General features: G+C 37.0%; 1 long non-coding RNA gene across 2 annotated transcripts in view; it reads left to right on the forward strand.

The window, feature by feature from the left end:
* Positions 1 to 3,571: 3,571 nt before the first annotated feature.
* The window catches only part of LOC144467872 (uncharacterized), a 105,373-nt gene continuing 88,345 nt past the window's right edge, over positions 3,572 to 20,599 (forward strand). For both annotated transcript variants that reach the window (XR_013493732.1, XR_013493731.1), the window contains exon 1: positions 3,572 to 3,821. This is a non-coding gene — a long non-coding RNA (uncharacterized LOC144467872). The remainder of the gene's footprint in view (positions 3,822 to 20,599) is intronic.

The raw sequence follows: 20,599 nt of genomic DNA on the forward strand, positions 1-20,599 counted from the left end.
AGCAGATTTTTATTTTGCATCAAAATCCGCCGTCCATAAATAATTATTAAGCGAAATGCGTCTAATCGGAGTTGAAATCCATCATCTCGAATCCTGTATTATTCCGTGAAAAAGATGTCAACGTTCTCGAGACACCGAAAGGACAACGCGACCGGATCGCGGCGTTAAAAATTGATCGCTGCCTGGATTGCGGCCGGATGCGCGGCGGCCGCGATGCAGGGCCCACCGACAAATTGCAATCCCGATCCGCAGCTTCTGTAATTACCGTTGATACTTGGTTCCGTGTCGCGGGGTCGTTACCGCCCCACCGAAAGGTAATTTCTTACTCCGTGTAATAACACGCTCCCTACGGCTTGTGTACACACATCGGCCGCCACTTTTGTGCAACTATTACCGCAATTACTCGTCCGCCCCTGTCGATCGCGTTCCCCAGTTTCAACTGTTGCACGCGAGTTATCCACGGCCGCTCGCGACTCGATTCGTTACCCGTTCGTATCGGTTAATTAACTGCTTAACCGCGAACGAGCACGAGGCTGCCCGTCCCGCGCGGAAAAATGATCATCCCGCGGACTGGCCTAATTGCTCGTGACCCGGACTACTACCTGGACGCGCCGGGGGGTCCGTCGGATATCGAATTCGTTTCGAGCCGGTTTTATTGCCGTGCCCCGCGCGCGCTCGGCTTTGCTCCCGGGACGACGATGATGAATTAGCTTTCCGAGAGCCTAACGTTCCCCTGACGCGCGCTCGCTTCTTCCATTGATCGTATGTGGGTGACACAATTCTTCGGCCATCTTTGACGCGGCGTTAGGTTTCGCGTCGCCTCGTACGTTGTTCGCCGTTGCAGAGGATTCTTCGATTTTTCGCCGCGAGAACAGCGTGTCATTCCGTCGACGAATCCTTTTCCTACGAATTGTAACATTTTCATCAGATTTCATATGCATTATTCCTTCGTGTAATCTCGATGAAGGCATCTTGTGCTCGCGTGAATTAAATTTTCCGAATTAATCGAGTGATCGCTGCACGCGGAAGTGATAGCTACGAAGTTTCAGCCTTAATTAATTATTAATTAAATTATCATCGATCAGGAGACATTTTTAGAGGTGTTCTGTTAATTAAACAAAATTTTCGCGTGGAAAGTGTCGCCGGACCTTTATCATTATCCGATATCACCGGGATCTCTTAATATCGTTAATTGTCATCTTTAGTGAGAAATTACAAGATCGGTGGCAGAAGATTAAATCGGAGTAACACGGGGTAACTCGGTAATTAATTTTCTCAATCGAATCAAGCAAAATATAGGTTATGACACTTCATCATTACCGCAGGAATCGATGTTGGACGATCGTATATCTGGGTGACACGATTCTTCTTCGTCCATCTTCGACGATTCATTTCTGTCGCGGTGTAGTCAAATTAACCTGAATCTCGTTCGAATTTCTGGGATCACGATTGACTGTGGGAAATAATTACTCCTGTAACGCGCACTCCAACCACCCCCAATTTTGGTGATTGCTTAATTACGTTGATTCTGCGGAGTTTTCGAATCGGTCGGACGGTAGATGTGTATTAATTCATGGCATTTTATAGCGGAACGTGTTTAGTGAACGTGTTTCGACTTCGACGGCTAATAGCCTTTCAGAATTAGGCAAAGAGGATTATTTATTGTTGCTCTTAGGTGGGTGCGATTATTGTTAATTTAAATTGCGATAGATTGCTGATAGAAATTTAGTAGAAAATTAAATAGAAATTTAAATGTGACATTAAATAGAAATTTGAATAGAATTTCAAATAGAAACTTTTAATTGTAATGAACTTTTAGTAGAAATCCAGATTGTAATTAAACTTAAGCGAAGGAAAAATTGATTATAGTAGATTTTTGTGTAAAATTTAATTACAATCAATCTATATTATTTTACATGGATATTACATATTTTTATATAATTTTATATCGATTCTTATTTAAGTTTTACTATAAATTAATACATAATTCTAAAATGCATTATTTTGTATTATAATGAATCATTAATGGAAGTTTAAATTTTAGTAAATTGTTAATAGAAGTTCGAACTTGAGCGCATTGTTAACAGAAGTTAAAACTTCAGCAAATCATTAATAGAAATTCAAACTTTCGTAGAATTTTCAACAAGAGTTTAGATTGCAATAGATTACGACTAGAAAGTTTAATCGACTGTTCAATACACAGCACGAAATCGGTGACAGAAAATGGAGTCGGTACAGCGCGAGAACGTCTTGATTAAATTTTCAATAGACTCGGCCATGCCAGATTCTCTACCTTCTTCGTTACGCAAAACGTAGTTTTCCGTAAAAACAGCGCTTAATGGTAAATGTGTGTTAATATCCGGGAAACCAGTCGGTTCAGTGCTGTTCACTGTCGACAGCAATTACCCGCTCATTAACAACTTCGAAATCGATTTGCCAGTCAGGTTATCTTTCTAAACCTAGAACCGAACATCCTTGAAACAACAAGATCTCTTACTCGACGATCGGTTATTTAACACTTTCGATTCTTTATTAAAAAAAAGCAGCGACACGATCTTGAGATCTCACACGTTCCCCTCGCGAGTTATTTTGTTAACTTTCCGTAAAGTTGCCTCGATGAAAGCGACGCAAAATTTGTTGACTTCGAACCTTTTAAATTTAGTATTCTTCAGCATTTCGTTAGTATTCCGCGGCTCGAAGTATCGCCAGGACGTTTCGTCCTTCGTAATCTCCGCTTTAAGAACTGCGAAACTTTACTTCTTATTTCAGCGTGGAAACGCGATTATCTTCGACGAAGTTTGAAAATTTCCCCGCAGCGAGAATCCGTGATTCAGTTTCCAGCGTAGTCAATTTTCGAAAATTGACTGCTAGCCGTTTTAATTTCAAGCTCCTCGGTAGATTACGGTCGAAGATTGCTGCGACGGGAGGGCGTCGAACGCAAGATCGATATCTTTCTCTAATTTCCTCGTCTCCGGGACAGATATGAAGTTTCTTGTTTCTCAATGTAAACCGGTTGCTACGATCGAGTTGAAAAATTCAATCGAACAGGAATCGGAGATTTCGTTTCGCACGCGGTAAATGGAAAAATTGACTTACGACCTTTCAATTCGATGCTTTGCCTAAGCTGCGCGTGTCGAGAATGCTAGAAAATATTTCACCTAATTTCCTTGATCAATAGTTGCAAGTAGGATTCGTGATTTGTTCAGAGGGAATTATTTTGTTTAAAAAGAAATAATGATATTAGTCTCTCGCTTTTCTTCTGTTTAGGCCATCTTGTAAGAAAAATTATGCTACGCGTTATTATTTATTTATCTCAACTTACGATCTGTTACGTCATTCTAGTCACCATCGCTTAAGTATTTGATAAAAATGGATAAGATAAATTTAATAAGTATCAACAAGAACGAATTTTCGAAATCGATCTTCCGCCTTTCGAGTTTAAATCGCGGCAGCTGTTATCCTAACAGAAGGCCGTCGGGCACAAGATTTTCCACTAATTTCCTCCTTTGGCCGCGGTGAACTTGATCGCTCAAGGTTCCCCATTTGAGGGCGTAATTCCCGTCTAATTTTAATAAGACGGAAAACGTGGCGATTCCTCGGGAGTTCCCTCTATTAACTGGGATCGGTCGCGATCGATACCACCGGGCGCGGGTTGAAAATTAAAGAGCGCACTATTGTGAGAGAACATCGGAAGTAAATTCTCGCGAGTGATGGGGGAGCATTGATGAGGATCGATGTCGGGCACCGGCGAAGAAGAGAGAGACAGAGGGGGAGAGAGAGGGCCGGAGTGAAGGGGAGCATCTTTTTGTTCGACGAGATCGGTGAGTACGAATGAAATCACAATTTTATCGGTGAATTTAAATGTCTACGACGTGACACAGCGACGTATCTGCCATGATCTTGCTGGCCAAAAATTATTTTATTTGTTTAACGTGTTTGAAATATACCTACTTATTTGTTTGTAGCAGTTCAAATTGGAAAAAATAATTTCGATCTATTGAAAATGATTATGTTCGAATAAAAGTAATGATATTTGAATATAATTAATTATAATGGAATAAGAATAATTTTATTCAAATATAAATAATGATATCCAAATAAAAATAATGATATTCAAATAAAAATAATTCTAAGCAAATACTTTAGATAATAATATGATAATTTTAAGCAGATATATTATTGACAAGGTATTAAAAATATTATTTTTATTATTTAATGAATTCAAATTATGTCTACTTATTTCTTTATACTGTTTCATGATATTTTAACATAGCTAGGATAATTTTAAACATTAAACAACATGTAAATAAAAAATCAGACAATCGAAAACAGTTACAACATATTATAAATTGTTAAAAACTATTTTAAGATATTATAAATTGCTGTAACATTCACATTATATTATAAACAACTTGAGAACGGCATTGTTACATCTTGGTAGCCAATTCTTTATGCATTAACGGAAGCCTTTACAATTTCCTGAGCCAACAAGAATTTCTTACAAGAAAATTCTTCAAATGGAAATATTGCAATGAAAATTGCAGATCAAATTTTCTTTAACAAATCCAATATCTTTAATCGAGTAATATTGCTTTAAATTTTTATAAGGCCGAAATTGTGTGAAATTATTATAAGAGAACAGTAACCGAGGTTGGTACGGTAACCAGAGGGTGGCACAGTAAGCAGAGGGTGGCACAGTAACCGGTGGGTGGCACAGTAACCAGAGGGCGGCACAGTAATTGACACACTTACCCTAATACTGGAGAGTGTGCGGCGCGGCACCCTGGATCGACGGCGGTGTCGGACGCAACAGGGTGACATGTGCGATTCGACTGTGTGCGCCGCGAGGCTTCGCTTTGAAACCGATAGACTATAAATCGCGTGCGCCCGACCCCAAGATTACAGAACACCGGCGGAAAGCTAATGCAATACTTTGTCGAATAACCCGCTCGCGCAAATTGTCGGCGCGCGTCCGTTTGATTACCGTGCAACGATTTACCAGCCACCGGCGATTCCGCGGTTCAATAAAATGATAAAGCGTGTCCGGAAGGCAGCCTAATTTTTTTCTTTATCTTCGCGATTACATGCACCAGCGCCGCCATGATCGCCGCTCATGTTTATGCAGGGCCCCTTGTACGAAGTAATTTCGAGGGAATCAAACGGAGATTTGTTCGAGCTAAATGCACTTAATGCGCTCGCCGACGCTCGACCGCGCGTAAATCAACGGAATCCCCGGCGCCGGCGTATCACCCTGTTGGAATTATTATTATTTTTCAGACCTCCCCGGTTCCTTCGAGTCGCTGCGTTAACGCGGAAGCTTGGGCGATTCGAACGGCTCAATTATTTATAGTTTCGAGGCGGTGTTCTAGCGCAGTTGCGTTTTTGGTTAACTTCCTTTGGGTTTCTTTTGTTAGTTATATTTATAAGATTTAATTATGCGTGTTGCAATAATATTTAAATCAATTTTCATGGTCGGATTTGAGGAAAGTCATTCATACATTAATTATAAGATTGATATTTTATTTATGTAAAATGGTAAACCATGCAAGATTCTTGATGAGGGTGTGTTCGTGTGTATATTTAATAATAAATTATTGTGTCAAGTTCTGTGCTAGTCACAAGAGATTTCCTGGTTCATGTAAAAAATATCTTCTCTCTTTAGACTTTTATAAAAATATTTGTGGACGGGAGAATATTATTGTTACTATTCATATTTTCAAATAATTCTGAGTATACTTTATGACTGTGAACGCAGGAAGCATCGATTCATTTAATTTGTTGATTCTTGAAATTGTTTCATAAGTTTACAAAATGACAGCAGTTCTATTATTCCTACTTCTTTCTTTACTTATTTATTTATTCATTGATGCTTTAAACCAGATAGAATTGATCAATTTTGGGTCTAATATTAATCACAATATAGCAAGTAACAATTTAATCAGTATTTCTCACAATTGTTTAATTTTGCACTACCCAGAAATGTTTGTGCTTTATTTTGTAAAAACTATTTTCCCAAACGTATCTTTTCAACCTAAAATCTACATTTGAACATTTAAAAAAACCGAAAGAAACCTCAGCGTTAATCTAAAAAGTGCTATACAGTTTAAAGTTTAAAAAATCCGTGGCACATACAGTGAACACATTTCTAACACAATGAAATGACACGGGCGTTCTTCCGATTCTCCGAATTTCAAAATTGAAGTTTTCCCTTCCGCATTCTCCATAGACCAAAATTAGGTCAATCGATAACATTCGACGTGGAAGAGTTGAAAGTTCTAATTCAGAGTGAAGTTTTTAAATTAAATCGTCAAACAGTTTTTTCAAAATGGAATTACAAAGTGGATTGATTGATCGGAGTGACGGCATTGAGAACGATAGCCAATTAAAATTCCCTGCAACCGGACTGCAAACTTAATTTTATAATTGAGATTTGAAAGATAGGAATTAAATGAAAGTTTCTTCCTCAATTAATGCTGTCAGTCAATTAAGGATAAAATCGTGCTACACAAAGTTCAATAATTTATCATGCTTTGAAAATTTATATTCGTTTTGAACAAAATGTTGCACACGGTCTAACTATCAATCAAAATCTCACCAAATTGGTCAGGCTTTGAAAACACCATACACTAGTAATCACCGTTGAAAAATCCTATAATATTTCGAGAAGTGCAGCTTTTACAAAGATGCACTTTTTAAAATTTATATTTTACTGTTTTCAAATTTTTTCATTTTTAAATTCAATTTTAATATAGCTATTTATATATAACTATAGTTATTTTATTATAGCTATTTTATTATAGCTATAGTTATAATTTATTATATTTATTATATTATTTTTTATAGCTATAGCTATAATTTATTATATTATTTATTATAGCTATAATCTAAAAAATTACTCGTCATTAAACACCGTCCAAAGTTGCTTAACAAGACAGCAATCTCAACCCCTAATTAATTAACAATAGTCCCGTAAATTCTCGATTCCTCGGTTAAAATGAATTGCTCGCGAATATCAATTGTCTCGCACGGTATATTTTATTCTCTCCGCGAAACGTAAATATTTGATTCTTTTTCGCTTTCGTACGGTTTTCTTTCACCGTGATTGCTCGCGTTGGTACGCGCGCGGCGCGCGCTCGCACGAAATCTACGGTCCGCTCATTAAACTTTATCAACCTTTTTACTATAATGAGTTTTTCGCAAGCGCGTGCGATACGTATCCATATAAAATTTGTAGCCGGGCGTCATGAAACCGAAGCAAAACCACGGTTTCCGTGTGTACCTTCTTTCCATTTTCGTGTGACGTCGCGAGAAATATAAAATCGAGAGTATACATATGCACAGCAATTAGTAGATTGCATTTATGCTAGTTCGTCAGCAATGAAATCCTGACGAAACTGATCCATTCCCTTTTAACACTTTATAGATCGGTAATCAAAATTTAGCCCAATGTTAAATTTTCGTTTCTGTTTTGATTTTATTTATTTTATTAATCGCGGAATGATTTTTAATATCTAGAACAATATAAAGCAATATTGAAACTTACGATAGTGGAATCTAACATATTTAGCTTAATAATTGATATTAAATTATCGATTACCATGACAACCGATTTATAAGCTACCAAATGGGGGAAAATGCCGATTTATAGGTCGGTAAAGCGTTAAAAAATCACCCGCGACAATTATTTCGTTTTACAGTGACGTGAATAACAGTGATTATATTTGAATATAATTAATTATACTGGAATAAAAATAATGATATTAAATACAAATAATTGTAGTCAAATATAAATAATGGTATTCAAATAAAACTAATTCTAAGCAGATACATTAGATAATAATGTAATAATTCTAAGCGAATATATTATTGACAAGATATTAAAAATATTATTTCTATTATTTAAGTAGTAGAATATTGATATAACAATGAGATACATTAAAATGTAGGTGATTAACATAGTTTTCGAATGATACTGTATTTTATTGATGTTTAAACATTTTATTACAAGATATAAAACTGTATCTGCATATAGTTATGTCAGAATCCACCGTTCGATGATTATTATAGATTTACGAGGTTTAATTACAGAGCGGAATTTCGAAGAAAGTACAGCATACTCCCTCGCCGTTAATCGCGTGGCTCGCGTGCGGCTCGCGAAGCTTTGAATTTAGGAGTCCATTGACCTACATTACATGTCCGAGCCACACGTTTCAAACGTATCCACCATCCCATGACCCATATGTCGGATAAAATGGTTCCCGACGCATGGGCGGTGCGGGCCAACATATGGCGCACGCGGATGCATTTAACTTATCCTAGCCTGTGTTCCACGGAACGCGCGAACAGTTTTCCCAGCCTTCTATTTAAGGCCGCTATTAAAATCCGAAGACTTCTTTAACACGAAACTCGCATTACAGATGCGAACATTCGCGGAACAAAAGGCCGGCTTTTATTACTGGAAAATACCGGCCCCGTGAATCCAAGCTTCGTTACAGAAAAATTGCGCACTCGAATTCGTCTTTATTCGAGCGTTCTCTCCTTTAAGCTACGAGTTCGTTCTTCTTTTTTTCATTTCAGAAAAACGGCGCACATTCGGTTTCGTCTCGTGAAATATGCTACGCCAGAAATCATTTTTATTGCTGGCAAAACAGTGGAATCCATTTTTATTTTAGAGAAATATTACGGTAATATACAGTTTCGTTTATGTTAGATAGTACAGCGGAATTTATTTTTATTTTAGAGAACTGATATATCGCATTTGGTTGTTATTTAAGTAAACTAGTAAAATTCATTTTTGTTCGTGTAATATAGTGTAATGAAATTCGCTATTATTTATTTAAAATGCCGTATCGAAATTCAGCTCTATTTAAGCGATATCATTCATCGATATAAAGGTGAATAATGATTATTCTTTAATAATCAAAAATCTTTAATATTCAATGAATTACTTTAATTCGATAAATAATTTTAAGGTACGAACGAGCCTTATTAACTACGAAAAGATTTACTACGACGAAGAAGATTTCTACGTAAATAAAAACGAATAAAAAAAATAATGAAAATATGTAAATATATTCTAGGGTAATAAAAAAGATGTTCGACAATGAATGTCCACTATTAAAAATTCGGTAACAACGCATAGCAGAAGTTCTTCCTTGTCGCGTGTATTTGAATAAAATTTGTCGCGCGGTTGTACCGTATCAAACAAAATTGTTGTCGTTCTTCGGACGGTAACGGTGCGGCACAGTGGCTCCCGATAGATATTGCAGGCCCGAAAAAAAGATTTTAATTTGTCGGCCAGTGTAATGGACGACGCGAGAGAGAGGGAACGTCGCGAATAAATGGGCGACGGGCCGAGGAGAGGCGTAGAGTATCCGGCGCTCGCGAAAAACAATATTGTTGTATTAAAAGCCCTCGCTCCGTTATTACTTGAAATGGGTCAAACGCGGGGGCTGCCGGGACACGCCGACTCGGCAAGAGTTAAAGAAATCATACAGGTCAGTTGCCAACTCCCGGCTAGCTTATTATTGTTGTGTCATCCGTGGACTAAAAACGACCTGAGAGACGTAATCCATCTTTGGGGGGAGGAGAGCTAAAAGGATGACACGTTTAACTCCATTCAGAAAACCGGAGGAGACCCTGTCACGTGTCACGATCACGACGCCGCGGGAACACGGACCCGTCAAACTGCACACGGCCGCCGATTGCCCGGCCCGAATCGCGTGCACTGCTACGCGATTCACGCTTAAATATTAGCCCGAGAAAAACAGGTCGATCGATGCGTTATCGGGTTGAAGTGTGACAGCGCCGAGGCGGAATCTTCCTACCCGGCCTTTATCGAACAACAATTAACCCGCCGTCTCGTTGCACCGTTTAATGGAGAAAACTTTACTGCACAGGCAATTTTCGTTCGTTCGAGTTTCTCGGAGGTTTTCGTTATTTTTTGGGAGATTGTTAACGATCCGGTTTCGTCCATTTGAGAAGATTCTTATAAAACAAACCTCGTGCTTTTGTTTTTATTCTCCGGATAATTATTGTTGCGAAAGCGACGCGAATTTCGTATCTGTTACGAAGAAATTATCGATGCAATTTTATTCTTATTTATTACGATGGGATTACCGATGCAATTTTATGGATGTAATTTTGTTTATTTAAAATTGTGTTGAATAGATTTTGTGTTTCTGAGAACAATTTTTGTGCAATTCAAATGCAATAACATAAAACATTGTTGCAACTCCTTCACGCAACCCATTGGCGAAATTTATCTCAATAAAATAGAAGAAAAGTGAAATAAAATATTCAATTTAGTGTGATTTAATAATATTAGATCAACGTATCAAACAATTAACTTTAAACACTTTAGACGACTGAATTATTATTGTAAAAGCAATGTAATTAGGTTTTGCTATTTATCACAAATAAATACTTATCATTTGCGATCATTTGAGATCGTGACAGCGTGATTTTACATTTTTGTTTTCGACCTATTTCGTCGTTCTTTCTGGAAAACAATGTCTCGACTAAATTAATACGACCTTTTATCTATAATCGTGGAGATTCGAGCGATCCTTGGTGACTGAAAATAACATACTTCGCTGAAACATTCTTCTATAATTATTTTTATAATCCTAACGTAAAACTTGAAACAAGCAAAAACAAGCGAGTCACTGCGTTATTACAGCATTTCTTATCGAATAACGTTATCGCATAAATTTTTCTCTTGCGCATAGGAGGTAGTTTCTTTAACGTAGATGTAGGTCGTTAAAGAATAATGTGTTGAACGCGTTGATAAAGTCTATCTGCATATAAATCTTCATCAAAGTCAGCAGAACGAATTACAATTATTCAAATTCGCTTGCGTTGTGATTAAAAGGTAAAATTATTCAGACTAGGCTTATGAAAATTGAGATCGAGGATAAAATGTATTATGCTACAATAAATAATGTAGATAGATAATATAACGATATGAAAATTGATATTAGTGCAAAAAAAACGCGTCGCGACATTTTCGTTGATTTGAAAGGATAAACTAAATAAATAAATAAATAAACTAGGTTAGTAAATAAATTAGATTAGCAAATACATTAGATTAGTAAATACATTAGATTAGTAAATACATTAGATTAGTAAATAAATTAGATTAGTAAATAAATTAGATTAGTAAATAAATTAGATTAGTAAATAAACTACATTTATAAATAATCTAGCGTAATAAATAATTATCTACTTCTCGTCCATCCTCGTTCTCTTCAATCTCATATCGTTCTACCTCTTAATTCTATTCACATCGATCTTTGACATAAATTATTAGCATTTTTGTATGCAGTGGTCGTATTTCCTCGTTCTCTTTTCGTAGAAATCACAGTAGCTACTGTTCGTTTTTCTGCGTGTCGTATATCTCCTCAGAGTCAATGTGAAAACAAGGTGACTAATCGTTAATTTAACGTGACACGTGTTACGACTTGCAGCATCTGTCTTGCTTGAGGGATTCAAGTGAGTCATCACATGGTCTTGATCAATTCTGATGGATAATACAATATTATCGCTTGATACCGGACCTGGCAATTTCTATTTAAAACGAAAATAACAAATAATCGTTTCGAACCGTTGTTTTCAATGCTACTGCTTAAAAACACGAATAATATCAATTTCTATGAAACAACAATTCCAAATAATGAATTATTTCGTTATTTTGCTTTTGTTTAAAATATGAGAAAATAAATAATCGAAATAAATGGTTGGGATGAACCAAAGTCAGAGCTAATAATTGGGTGACCTCTGTTCTCAAAAAACATTTTACAATTATCTCAAATAATTATTTGAAATAATGATTGCAAATAATTATTTGAAATAATGACTGCAAATAATTATTTGAAATAATGACTGCAAATGATTGTGTCAAATAATTATAAAATAAAATAACATGTTATTCCAAATAATATTTCAGGTAAAGTTATTTCAGAAGTGATCACAACCATGAAAGTAATTATAAAATAAAGTAACATGTTATTAGATATATGTACACTCATACACGAAAGTATTCGAACACTTACGTTTCTAACATTATTTCGAATAATACTATTTCAAATATGACCAAGTTTGCTTTAAACCGTGTTGCTATATAATTGTCACGATTTTAGCCGATTTCCACATTTTATCGATTCCTACAAATCAATAAAATTTGGCAGCGGTTTGACAAGTTCTTTCGATCGAAATTGCTGCATTTTTGCTATATGCCTGGCTACAGTGTATTCAAACGTGACAGAGTTCGCGCGACGATTATTCTCTTTTCCTTGGCAATGAAGCGCAGAATAGTTGGCACTTGACAATTAGGTCATCGTCGCTTAAGGTATTCGTGATGGATCGTAATTGCCGGGATCACGCTCGTTGAGTCACGGAACGTGACGTATTTCATATTTTCTCTAATTAACGTCGTTTCTCCGGTGCAACGCAATTGGTAAGCGTACGATTGTTGCGGCGTCATTACATCGTAAAGTACAATTAAAGATACCGATCGAGTGGACGGTTCTGTGACACTTCGCTTTTTATTATTAAATCTATTTGCTTGCGACGAGAACGTTGAGATATTAAATATTTATATTCATATATCAGATTTAAATGTTAGAAATATTTAAAGGATTTATAAGCACTGTTACATTATTTCCGATAGATTAAAAATTATTAAAGGGGAAATTACATGTCCGTACTTTAACAATGATTATTTACTCTGTTCATTTTGTAAAATGCGGAAACATGAATTTGTACAATTGTATTAAAAACACTAACAACTGATTCGACTATATTTTTATTCTAACAATTTTTAAATATTTTTCAAGAAGAGTAAAATTGATATTATACAAAAGAAAATTCTGTACGATTTTTAATCTAAGACACTTTCCTTTGCAAAATGAATTTGCATAAGTATTCACGATGCATTTTAATACTATTTTAAGATTATTGTTTTTATAACTAATTTATTTCGTAAAGAGTGACATCGTAGTCAAGAAATAAATAAAAATGTTGCGTCATATTATATATCATTTTTATCGAATCAACTTCTAAAAACGCCGTAAGTGGATATAATTCTGCAGTGTATTAACAAAATTTACAAGAACATTTATCCAACATTTATAGAAAAATCCAAGTAATTTAGACCAGTTTTAAAAAATTTATACCATAGCGTTCACTCAATTTTGCTCGCCGCACGAAAACTGACACGAAGACGTGCTCCAGTCACCGAAAACGCGCGCGTAGCTCCGTCGCGCGAGAATCGCGGCACGAGATTTCCTGAAGGATGAGAGGCGATCCGGCGCGCGCGAGGAGGCGAGGGGCCCTTATTAGAACTAGGGTCAACGAGCGGGGATCGATACGGCGAATGATGTCCTTAATCCGGCCGTTCGAACGAACGTGGATCGCGAGCCGGCCGTTACGACGAAATTACATCACATTTGCGAGCGCTGCTCCCGGGCTCGCGCGTTCCATCGCCCAGCTATCCGACACTTTGGAACTTGGAAATTATTTTGAACGAGCACCTTACGCGGCTCGCAATCTGCTGCGTGCGCGAGCACCTAAGAATCCCGCCCCTGCCACGGTCGCGGAGTTATAACGGCGGTCGTTCTAAGGCTTCGGAACGCGAAACGAAAAGCACCTCCCGGGAAATTGAATCGACGCGCACCGCGCGCACCGGTAAATAGATCTCATCTTTCTCCTTCATGGCTCTCTTCCCTTTTTCTTTCCTCCTTCTCTCTCTCCCTCTCTCTCTCTCTCTCTCTCTCTCTCTCTCCATCTGCCACTCTCTCGCTTTCTCTCATTTTCCTTCTTCTATCTCTATCGCTCATTCTATTTTTACATTGATATATTTTTGTCTATCTTCTGCTCGCTCTTTCTCTTTCTCTAAATAAGTAAAATAGATAAATAAATAAATAAGTAAATAGTGTCATGAATATTCGGACAGAACACTATTCCCTTATCTTTTGTTTTGCATAACTTGCGTAATAACATTTGTTGTGCGATACGTTTCGCCATTTCTCAGCGGAGTAAAGTGCACAAATAATTATTGTTTAACAGTAACGTTCATTAGTGCAATACATTTTAACCAGAAAAGTTGTCGTACATTGTCAGAAATAAATATATTACTCAATTACATTTATTACTATGTTCGACTATTATACAATAATACTTACCAAATATTTTAATCTTAGTATTTTGTTGCAAATTCTTTTTGTTCAATAACATAATTCATTAATTTATTTCAAGTATTCTGAATAATCATGTCCTTCTTTTAGTCCTCTTTTAAAATTGATTTTCTGAACTTATTAAAGGGATGGAGATTAACCTCCAAATATTCGGCTATTCTTTTTTTTTATCCCTATAATTCGCAGAAGGCACGAAATAAAAAAAGGTCTTCTTTTAGTGGAATTTGTCACATAACCTAACATAACCTGACATACTTGGAGAAGTAACTTTTGAAGACTTCTCATTTATCCTGAACAGTTCGCGAATTATAACAATAAAATAAAAAATTACCGGCAGTTGATTCGGGGTTAAATAAGCTTATTACGCACTAAGTAAAACATATCTACATATTCTTAACATATACTCTTCATATTTCCTATTAGATAATTTTTAGAATTTCCATATTGAATATCACCCCTTATTAATAAGATTTAATCTTTTTTATTATTAATAAATTAACGTACCTATACAAGTTAAAAATATCTATGTTAAAACAGTAATTTAACGTACAATTTATTCTTCGTTACAATTTCATTACTACTTCACAATTATACTCAACGAATAAATCTTTTCTTTTATTTTGTTACTTTACGCAGTAGCGTGGGAATTAATTCAATAAAGCCGATCCTACATTTCTCTCTCTCTCTCTCTCTCTCTCTCTTCCTCTCTGCCGTTATCTTTATCTCTATCTCTCCTTTTTTTCGGCGGTTAGAGGATAGGCGAACGTGGACGCGGCAGAGGCGAACAAGGGGGGAAGGGGAAAGGGGGAGGGGGGAGGGGCGAACAAAAAGCGGACGAGACGAAGGAAAATCCAATTTGTTCGGATTGCTAAATGTCTCGCCGGTTGCACGCGATGCAAACACCCCCGGGTCAGCATAATCTCGTGGAAGTAGCAGAGATTAGAGGTGAAAGGCGCGCGATTATCCGATACCGGTTGGCCCCGCGGCGCCTCCGCGACGCGCGATTTTTATCCGCCGACGAAATTCGATTGAGCTATCGGCCACGGATCGGACGACCGCTGTAAACGGCCGATACCTCTTCGATAGGGATCGATGGGGGGAGGGATTGAATTCACGGGACAGGGTAGACAAATTCTTGCGGGGCTCTTTTTTTTCGGAAAACGCACCGCCGGGGCGCCCTTGATCTCCAATCAAATTCGTCGACCGTCGTTCCTTTCGTTTCCCACGTGTTCGGGACAAGGAGCTTTCGGGGGTGTCCTCGTGATCTTCCAGAACTCATCTTCGCGAATTGGTACGGTTGCTTGTGGTGTATGGTGTTTTCTATGATGTACAAATCCGTGGAAAAATGTGTTCGAACGTCATTTTAAACGCTCGGACTATTTTTCAGAGTGGAGCGAATGGGGCGGTGTTTTGAATATAATATAATAATTCTTAATATAATTATTATTAATATAATAATATAATATTATTAATATAATAATGTAATATTATTAATATAATATAATAATATATAATAGATTAATATAATAATTCTTTCTTGTTTTGATGTTTATTGGAGCAACGAAGAAATAAGAAACTCTAGATTTTTGACATTTTTATTTAGAATTAAAATGTAGAAGTATAGTTTGTTTTTCGTTTTTGTTAAAATATTGACGAAGAAAGAAGTTACTTTGAGTTTATAATTATTCATAGCATCGTTGGTGGCACTTTTTAGCAGAGACACATTGAATATTTAAAAGAAGAGCTGATCAAAATTTTATGTTTATATATTTCTATTTTCTATAATTTTTTTTTTGTATATAATAACATATTTTCCATTATTTCCAATATAGAATAATATATTTCATGTTTATTATCTATTTTATAACATATTCAGTAATATAGAATATATAATTGTATTTGTACAATTATACGATAATATATTTTCTATAAAAACGCATTTTTCAAATTTTCGTTACAAGTTCATTGCAAATTGAAAAACAGTTCTCAGACATTTACAAAAAACCGAAAAACATTTCCTTTTAATCTGCCAATTAAAACTTATAAAATCATGATTGTTAATCTGCTCTTCACTCGAACCAGCAATCTGAAAAAAGCCGGTCAATTTTAGAAAACTTATTCCGTTTGAGATGGTGTTAACATACTTTCCGAGGCGAGTGTACGTGCACATAGTGTACGCGTATATAACCGAGAGGTAGTATCCGGCACAAAAGTTTACAAGCTCATAATTCGTGCTAAAGAGCTTGTCTTTACTGCAACTTTCATGCGGAGCAAGTATTCGGTAGCGAGCGTAGGTAAGAGATAACGAACCGGCGAAATAATTCCATGGTGCGCCTGCAACAAACTTCTCTCCGTGCTGCACGCGCGAATGAATCAATGAGATTGAATAAATAATTTAATTGCTCGCGCGCGGAATATCTCTCTGTTTACTCGGGAACCACTGATTGGCGAACTTATATTTAGTTGCTGTGTCTGTTTCTCCCCGTTTCAATAATGTACACTCTGTATCGACTGTTTCGCAACTTATGCTCCTGCTCGGCGGAACATTCGGCTGCGTTAAATAATTAATTGACCGCGAGATGACCGATGATGAAACTGGATAAGTGATTCGTCTGGAAGAGAAGGAACCAGTAATTGCATCAATGAACGTTGTTCGTTGTTTTCTAGTATTTTTTTATGTATAGTATCTGTATATACGAGTTATTAGTGAAATTAATTCTCGTTATTCTAATAATATTTATAGTTAAACAACACGTTTCGTGGGCTGTGTATTTCATATTGGTATTAATTTATTAATGCTTCAAACCAGTTATTTTATTTAGCAAACACAAAATTATTAAACTAACATATTAAACTCGCAACAACTGTATACCATAAAATACAATCGAGTAACGCTAAATAAAAATTGCGACAGAACACGTTCACCATAGTTCCGTTTTAACCCTTTGCACTCGAGTGACGACTCTGAGGCGCCACTAAAAATTGCTACAGTATTTCACAAAGTAATTGTTTATATTTAGAGCTGAATATACGAGCTAATAAGATCAATTTCATATGCATAAATAATATAATAAATCATATAAAATAGAAATATCGAGAAGCAGAGGATATGCTTAAAATAGAATGGAAGTAGCTTCGAGTGCAAAGGGTTAAAGACGTACGCAGAGGAATATTTGCCACCGTTCGCGTTAAAACTCCGAACGAATTGATTAAATCATTTGCTTAATCGTCGAATGATCGACGGCGAGATTCAACTGACCCAATTACGTGGCCGATCGGTTATCGAATTATCTATCTATCGGTTAGTTTCAATTTTCACGATGTCCCTCGCCGCTCGGGAGCGCGCTAATAAAACTCGTTCGATCGTATTCAAGAAAGTTATTTACATCGGATATTCGAGACGGGGCGAGGCGTATTCGTAGCGCGAGAGGCTTGATTCGTTCTCTTCAGTTTCATAAATGAAATCTACCCACGTAGGCGTTCTTAGATGCCTCATCTTAGGAGATTCCGCCTACTCGAGGCAAATATTTCCTCGCCGCACGGTAAACTAGATTTCTCATTTGAAGTCGAAATATAAGATGCTGCCGCTGCTGCTGCTGCGAGGCGGACGCATCTCCGCGGCCCCTCGCCAGCAGGAATAAAAGTAAATGATTCCTCCTTCGGTACCGTTGCCGCCGAAATGAAAAATAAATTCGGTCTTCGGCTACTTTCGAATTTTCGTTTGCGAATTCCCGTTCCACGAGGGTTTACATCTTTTAGACATGATCGCGCGGTCTTGTTTCGTTCAACGTAGTGCGCGCCACAGGAAATCAGAACGGATGAACGTTGGAACGAAATTGTTGGATTCGATGACGGAGTTTTGGAATAAGTTATCGAATTTATTGCGACCATTGATTGCTAATAATATTGACAGCTTGATTTTATGAGAATGGAGGATTAGAACTCGTTTGTAGGAATTCGATAATAAAATTCTTTTATGAATATGGGAAATAGAAATTCTTTTATAAATATGGAAAATAGAAATTCTTTTAAAAAATGGAAAATAGAAATTCTTTTAAAAAATGGAAAATAGAAATTCTTTTATAAATATGGAAAATAGAAATTCTTTTATAAAAATAGAAAATGAAAGCACTTTTATAAATATAGAAAATTAAAATTCTTTTGCGAAAATCAAAAATTAAAACTCTTTTAGAAAAACCAAAAATTGAAACTCTTTTAGAAAAACCAAAAATTGAAACTCTTTTACAAAAATCAAATATTAAAACTTTTTTACAAAAATCAAAGATTAAAATTCTTTTACAAGAAGCCAAAATCAAAACTATTTTACAGAGATCCAAAATTGAAGCTCTTTCATAAATATCAGAAATTAAAGTTCTTTCGTAGAGACGAATGTAAACACTTTTAAATAACAAAAATGAAAACTCTTTTATAGATATTAGAAATTAAAACGTTTTTATATTAAAAACTAGAACTCTATTATATAAGTTGTTAGCAGTATTGAACTGCATACGTTTACTTTAAAATCAATATTTTTAGATGTATGAATAATGTATCATTTTAATAATAATTATAACATTGAAGTTCTGATTAAACATTTTAGTAGAACTGCCTTGGTAGTTTAGACACTGTTGACGAATAGAAACTGTTGATGATAAATAAAATGTTCTTGTCATGGCTTATACTGTAGCAAAAAAAAAGGATTTAATTCCAACAATTTGAAACAGACTCGCTGATTGGTTATTGCTAAAATCATGGAAAACTAATCGGCGAGTATTAGAAATGCGTGAGAGGGGTAGCAGTTTACCTTAAGAGACAACATGTTTTAGAACGTCAGAGTTGGAATAGAATTCGAGGACCTCCAAAGTAAAGGTGTAAATAGTGCGAGACTAAATAAGTTTTATTCGCCACTAAATTCCGGTCCTCCATTTAATACAGTCCACACGTATAACGTCACAATTCGTCGCTATTACCGAGGACGCCGTGACGCCCGAACACGTCCTATAGGAGCATTCTGCTGACACGTGATTCGAGTGCAGAGACTGACACGGTTTATCAGCAAAGGGCCGGCTCGTTGACTACAGAGTGGACTCTCGTCGAGAGCCTCCTTCTTTTCCGATCCTAGTGCGCGCGACCGCGATTCCGAGGCCGGCGGAGAGACCCGGGTCCCCGTTTTCCGTATCGGTAACCCGCCACCATAATGAAAGTAAATGAATTAGAGCGCGAAGAAAACAGAACCGGAAGACGGGACGAGGGACAAGGCGATTCAATTCAGCCGGGGCGGACCTTTTCTACCGTTTCTAAAGATCTTTTGTCGGCTCCTCTCTCTCTCTCTCTCTCTCTCTCTGTTTTTCTCTTTCTCTCGCCGTTACGACGAAGAAGCCGCCGACCATTTGCAACCCTATGGATACGTCCGCGCTCGGTGTACACTATATCCTGGCGCTACCCTTCTCGCGCGCCGCTCCTCGGACCAATCGGCGGTGCTCGCCAGAAAAATGTCGAGACCCGAGCGCGCCAAGCTTTTGCCTCCCTTTTTCCGCTCTTACGCGATCTTTCACGCTCTTTTGTGCTCTTTGACGCCCTCTTTCGCGCGCGGCCGTGTGCCCCGGCGTATATCACCATTAAGGTCATGGGGTCAAAGTATCTCGATCCTGACATTCCTTCCCACGAACGATTCGCCGCACCGCCGAATTTACGAGCGTCTGCCGCCGTTTTTGGTCCCCGCCTTCTACTACCGTCGTCTATCCTTCCCCCCCTCCTTATACCGACCGTGATGGCTCGCGTTATCTCCCGGCTGATGAGTATGACGATTTGGAGTGATTCCGAGGCGACGGGAATCCTTCAGCGAAGCCTCGCTGCCGGGGACGCTGCCGGATAAATTGCTTGATGGGAAGAGCGACTCTTGGAACGGAACTCGGTGGAAATAATACTAGTAGGAGAGACGGACATTTGCAAATGAATTGTTTTTATTTGATGCTGGTTGTTACGTAATAGTGGTCGTCTGAGAGAATTTTGGAAGGGGAGGGTTCAAATATATAGGTCGAAATTTGATATTTATTTTTTTGTATTTTGTTGGGTTTTTATTGTGTTGTTCGCGGGACTGTTTCAAGTAGGGGACGGAATCGAGCGGTGTTCCTTAATAGGTACTTTTATCTTATTTTGAAATACTATTTCGATGAATTGTGTTGCAAGTGTTTCTATTGGAATAGTAATTTGTTTCTGTATTACATGAAATGTTAGTCGATGTATTTAGTTTATTTTACAATGATATGTAATAAGCAGAGTGCGAATTTTATCAATTCATGACAATCGCACATCAAACATTGGAGAAATTAAGAAAATTTAAGAATATCATTACATTGTTATCAACCTATCAGAATATTAACCCTTTACACTCGAGCGGCGAC

The sequence above is a fragment of the Augochlora pura genome, chromosome 3 (genome assembly GCF_028453695.1).
Source record: "Augochlora pura isolate Apur16 chromosome 3, APUR_v2.2.1, whole genome shotgun sequence".
NCBI classification, from domain to species: Eukaryota; Metazoa; Arthropoda; class Insecta; order Hymenoptera; family Halictidae; genus Augochlora; species Augochlora pura.